Below are 6,337 nucleotides of genomic sequence, written 5' to 3'. Positions count from 1 at the left end.
TTAATTAGAAAGAAAAAGATAAGGCACTCGAAGTCAAGACTGGACTTGCTTTGCTACCTTCTAAAAATGCATAAAAGCAGCGCTATCCAAGATCTGATACATTTGGAATGAGCTAGGCGCTGATGTGTGGGCGTGTATTTTTAATAAAAGCAGGAATGACATATCTAATCACATCACTAACGCAGATTTCGCTTGTGTGTCTTAGCGCAAATCAAATTACCACCACGGCTCTCATTTCTCCAATTATTTGTTAAGAAGCGGCAACACCCCACAGGAATTGTTATTTCTTTATTTAGAAAATAAAGGACTTTATAGACACGGTGTAAGGAAGGCGCTGTGGCAAGGAGAAGCCAGCTGCCCTCTCAGACCCCCAGCTGCTCTCTCCCTGTTGTCCTCCTTCACCAGGCTCCACTCACCGTGGCTTCCTTTCAGTCTGTCCCCATCCCAGAACCACCTGGAAGGCTCATCCACGTGGCTGCCTCCTTCTTATCGTTTGGTTTTCACATTGAACGTCGTCTCCCCAGGTAGGCAGAGCAGACGGGTTGGTGCCCGGCCCACATCCCCTTCACCGTAGGGTGAATTGATCCCTCTGTGGCCGTGGGTGTTGGCTGCTAATGGCTCAGGCCTTATCTTTTTACAGAGGCTTCTTGTTGGCTGACAGAAGCCACCTTACCTGGAAGTATACTTGGAGATAACGTCTGAGAGGGCGTGTCCGCCACCCAGGAGGGAGGAGGACAAAGACTACCTGATGAAGGGCTATAGCAGCCCCTGGCCTTTGGTGGGACAATTCCAGTGGTGCAATGTAGGATTGAGCCCTGGCCCTGGGTGAGGTGAGACTAGACTCCCAAAGTCATATCTTTGCCTAATTTCCTCCCTGCTGTTTTCTACTTTTTTGACTCCCAGGTTTCTCCTCAAGATCACTGAAGCAAGAATTCCCACCGCAGGTTAGGCTCACAGGAAACACAACCTGTCATTAGTAAATGGTCCCAGGAAGTTGACAAGATCTACATTTGGGTGTTAGACCACTCGTCCACTAGATGGCAGTGAGAACCCCACATCAGTGATGGAATACTATTGCCAGTCCTTGACTTTTTTTTTTAATTTTTAAAAATTTTTTTGAGACAAAGCCTCAAGCTGTCCCCCTGGGTAGAGTGCCATGGCTTCACAGCTCACAGCAACCTCCAACTCCTGGGCTCAAGCGAGTCTCCCGCCTCAGCCTCCCAAGTAGCTGGGACCACAGGCGCCTGCCACAACGCCAGGCTATTTTTTGGTTGCAGCCGTCATTGTTGTTTGGCGGCCCGGGCTGGATTCGAACCCGCCACCTTAGGTGTATGTGGCTGGCGCCTTAGCCGTTTGAGCCAAGTCCCTGACTTTACGTGATATAATTGCTGTGTCGTTCACCTGTAGTTTACTGGGAGGATATAGTCAGAAGGGTTACATTACTTTGTGGAATGGCTCAGGCATTTGAGATGATTGGGGGAAACGGGAAATCTGGGCATACAGGATTGCTTGTGCTAGTTTTGCAACTTCTTGTGAGTCTGTAATATTTCAAAATAAAAAGCTAAAAAATGAAAATAAACAGCAAAAACATGAAAACTAAATTGTATCGTAGGTGGAAGGGGAGACATTAGTGCCATCGTCATGGACTTAAGGAATACAGAGACAATGATTCCCACACACACGTCCCTGTTTAATTTAATAGCTTAGTATCTGCACAAATGAAATGAACTGTGGCAGATGAAATGGACTACCAGAAACTCACCCAACAGTAGCCCCAATTAAAGCTGTCGAACTGTATGTGGGATCTTTACTAGAACAGATTAACATAGGCTTTGTGAGGTGGTATGCCGTTATTCAACTACATTCTTTTCTGTATCTAGGTGAATCCCAAGGAGTTTGCATTTACAAGGAGTAGGTAATGGTATACAATCATGACTTTCTCCAAGGGCTATGTGAACTCTCCTATTCTCTGTCACAATGCAGCCCAAAGGGACCCAGATCATGCGAACAATCCTCAAAAGTTCACGTTCATCATCTATGTTGATACCATGATGTTAGGTGAACCTGATAAAAAGGAAACGGCGAGTGCTCTGGTTGGCTGATAAGATACATGCACTTGGGGAGGGGGAAGGAGACTGCCACGCTGGCGAGGTTCTTAGGGGTCCTGTGTTCTGGAACATGTGAGGGCATCTTCTATCTAGTAAGGGACAAGTTATTATACTTTGTATCTCCTGCCACTAAGAAAAAGCACAGAGTAGGCCACTTTGCATTTTGGAGGTAAAATATACCACATTTGGGCAACAGCGCTGTGACCCACTTACGGATAATGAGGAAGGCAACTTGTTAAAGTGAAGCCCAGCAGGCTCTGCCCTGTACAAGAAACTGGCCACTTGGGGCATGTGACCCAGGAGGGTCTTAGGTACTAGTTGGGTCTGTAGTAGATAAAGATGCTATGTGAAATATTGGGAAAGCTCAAATACAAGAGGTGCAGGACATAGTGGCCAGAGTTTTACTCTGTAGCCTGGGCATGAAGGCAGTGGCACAATCATAGCTCACAGCAACCTCAAACTCCTGGGCTCAAGAGATCCTCCTACCTCAGGCTTCTGAGTAGCTGGGACTACAGGCACATGCCACCTTGCCTGGCTAATTTTTCTGTTTTTTGTAGGGATGAGGTCGTACTATGTTGCTCATGCTGGTTAAAAAACAGCTCTGACATATTACTGAGACCTGGAAGAGGCTATCTGATTATGAAATATCAAATGACTGTGAAATTAGAGCTGCCTATCATGACCTACTCCATCATAAGATTAAATATAGCAGGTCAGGCATCATGGCTCATGCCTGTAATCCTAGCAATCTGGGAGGCCAAAAAGAGAGGATCACTTGAGGCCAGGAGTTCAAGTCCACCTTGGGCAATAGCAAAACCCCGTCTCAACAAAAAATTTTAAGAATCAGTCAAATGTGATGGCAGCACAGCAATAGTCTCAGCTACTTGGCAGGCTGAGGTATAATCACTGGGGGCCAGGGGTTTGAGGCTGCTGTGAGCTCTGATAGTGCCACTGTACTCCAGCCTGGGTGACAGACCAACACCCTGTCTCTTTTTAGTGTACTAGGAGCATTCTATCATAAGATGAGAAGGGTACATCTGAAAACAAGCTCCAGCTAGTCCAAAAAGCACAAATGAGTTGTATGAAAAAGTGGTTCACTGCCCTACCACGCACCACATCACCAAGACTCTCATACACTACTCTTCAGCTCAGACCTACAGCTTCATGAAGTTCCCTAAGACCAGTCGATGAGGAAAGAAAAATCTTCACGTGGGCTGAAAGCAAATTCTCCCAGTGCCCAGAACTTCAGATTGGGGTCCTGGTTGTCTTAGTGTGAAAAGGAAAATAAGCAAAAAGCGTTTACATAGTTTATGGAAAGTGGCAAATGGTCTGGCCAATTAGGGGCTTGGAAAGAGCAAGATTGAAAAAATATCATAAGAAGAATGTCTGGAGGAGAAGCATGTGGATCGATGAGAGTGATCAAGAAATGTCCACCCGGCTAATGTCCACCAGGGAGTATCCACTGCATCCGAGGCTCTGGACAATCACGGTGCCGAGAGGGTCGCCCAGTGACTGCCGGCCAGCTCCCCTCCCCGCCACGCCAGTCCCTCCCCGCTGGTTGGCGGCAGTGAAGGCTATGTGTGAGTTCAGCAGCAGGGGTTCCCTCCCACCAAAGCTCATCTAGCCACTGTTGCTGTGCATCTGGCCACCAGGAGCAAAGAGCAAGGCTGGGCCCTCTAGGAGCCTTGGAGGACACCGACCAGCCACTGGCAGCAATATGATTATCTCAGGCCTCTTTCCATATCCTCTGCATCCAGGAGGAATGACAGCTCATCTTGGGTATGACTGCATTTATCACAGCCTCAGCACCAGCTGCATTAGCCAGGGTTGTTAAGTTTGTTCCACCATAAGTGCTCAGAACATCAGAAATGGCACCAGCCAGAATCCTGGGCGACCGGCAGGGCAGCCAGATGGAGTGACATTAACATAAGAAACAGTTAGAGTGAGTGGTCACGGGGTAGACCCTAGCAGATGCTCTGGTGCCCTCCTAATCTGCATTACAGCCTGGCGCGCCAGAGTCGGCTGTTAATGGTTTACACCTGTGCTTGCATTTGGCTGGTGGGAACTGCCTAAGCCAGGGATGATGGGGTGTTAATACAGTCCCCACCCACGGATAGTCAACTACTGACTGACGCAGGGGTTTAGACCCAGCGCCCTTGCTTCTGGGAGGTGTCATCAACATCTGTGCTCCCCCTCCACAGTGTCCAAAGGCAAGGGCCAGGCACAGGCCAGATTTCCCAGCCTCTTTTGCAACTAGCCAGGGCCACGTGAATAATTCCCAGCAATGGACCATGAAAGGAGGCAGGTGTATTCTCTCAAGACCAAGAAGATTAAGAAGACTTTCTGCTTGTTCTTTCCCGATCCTGCTCCTGTGTGTGGAGGATTTGGAAACCCTAGAGCACGGAAGCCACTTAGGTAAAAGGAGCCTGGGTTGCTGAGTTACCACACGGAAGGTGAAAACCAGTCAGGAGCACCTTCAGTATGAACTGGATGAGAAAGAAACTTGTACTGTGTGTTCAGTCTCTAAGTTTGGGAGTTGTTTTCTCACAGCAGCTGGTAGTGCTCAAACGAGTGAGCATACTCTAACTGTGAACAGTAACGGGATTTCTGATGTACTAGGAAAGTGAACTGGGTGTTTCCAAAGGCCTCTTCTGATACGAATTCTCTGGTACGTTTCCTTGGGAAATGACTGACTTGCTTAGGAGTTATTCTACCCGAGGATTATGTTGCTCAATAGTGTCACTAAATTATTCTATAGTAATCGCAGTAGAGTTCAAAGGCCACTGGATCAGAGGAACTGGTTTCCCGTTCTGGTTGCTCTACCAGCCTGTACAGGGTCTGGTAGAACGTAATGTTACCTCAGTTTCATCACCTGTGAAACGAAATGTGAATGGGGACAATAAGATCACTGGAAGACTTTCTACTGCTTATATCTAATGATTCTCTGTATCGTACTAAAGTAAAATCTCTTCAAGAAATATCCAGCCCCCAGTTCTTTACAGACCTGGGAAGAATGGGAATTTAGAACTTCAGTGCATTAAATATTTTACTAAACTTAATGTATAATAAACTTTTTTTTTTTTTTTGAGACAGAATCTCACTTTGTACCCTGGGTAGAGTGCTGTCGTGTCATAACTCACAGCAACCTCAAACTCTTGGACTCAAGAGATCCTCTTGCCTCAACCTTCCAAGTGGCTGAGACTACAGGTGTGTGCCAATATGCCTGGATAGTTTTTCTATTTTAAGTAGACATGGGGTCTTGCTCTTGCTCAGGCTGGTCTGGAACTCATGAGCTCAAGCAATCCACTTGCCTCAGCCTCCTAGAGTGCCAGGATTACAGGCTTGAGCCACCACACCTGGCCTGTGACAAACCTTTTAATCACTGAGTCTCTTTTATTATTGAATTTTAGAATTAGAGATGAATCAAAGACACCAGGGTCTTTGCTGTTGATGCTAGGTATAAGCAAGTTGACTCAAACAGCTCAAATACTCCGTTCAATGAGGGCAGTAATTGGAGGTGCTTTATGTTCCCCAGGAGTGAGAAATTGGGCCAAGAGAGTCCAGTGGGAAATGGCTGTGCTTGCCAACTCTAAGAAACACTCCAGGGCACCTGGCCACAGCCACGTCAGTGATGCCCAGCCCTCGCTGAGAATGAGGAATTAATGAGCATTGAACTGCAAACTGATTAAAGTTTTGATTCCTTTATAAACAAATGTCAAGGCTGTGTTCCAGGAAAATTTTGTAAATACTAGTTTCAGTAACAATTTTTTAAAAATCGACAAGCTTTAATGAAAAAATAAATAAATAAAAATTGACAAGCTTAGGCTCGGCTCCTGTAGCACAGTGGTTATAGTGCTGGCCATATACACTGAGCCTGGCAGGTTCGAACCTGGCCAGGCCACTATACAACAATAAACAACAATGACAACTGCAACAAAAAAATAGCTAAGCATTGTAGTGGGCACCTGTAATCCCAGCTACTGGGAGACTAAGGCAAGAGAATTGCTTAAGCCTAGGAGTTTGAGGTTGCTGTGAGCTGTGACGTTACAGCACTCTACTGAGTGTGACATAGTGAGATTCTGTCAAAAAAAAAAAAAAGACAAGCTTAAATGAAGTCATTCAGAAGGCAAACAATTATTAAAGGAAAATTTCCACAGATAAATATTTTCCTGGTGAATGCAAAGTCTTCTGTCACTCTGTTTCTCTGAATCACATAGATTTTTTTTTTT

Source organism: Otolemur garnettii, unplaced genomic scaffold (genome assembly GCF_000181295.1).
Source record: "Otolemur garnettii isolate 467f Iridium unplaced genomic scaffold, OtoGar3 scaffold00003, whole genome shotgun sequence".
NCBI classification, from domain to species: domain Eukaryota; kingdom Metazoa; phylum Chordata; class Mammalia; order Primates; family Galagidae; genus Otolemur; species Otolemur garnettii.
This window is presented reverse-complemented; position numbering follows the sequence as displayed.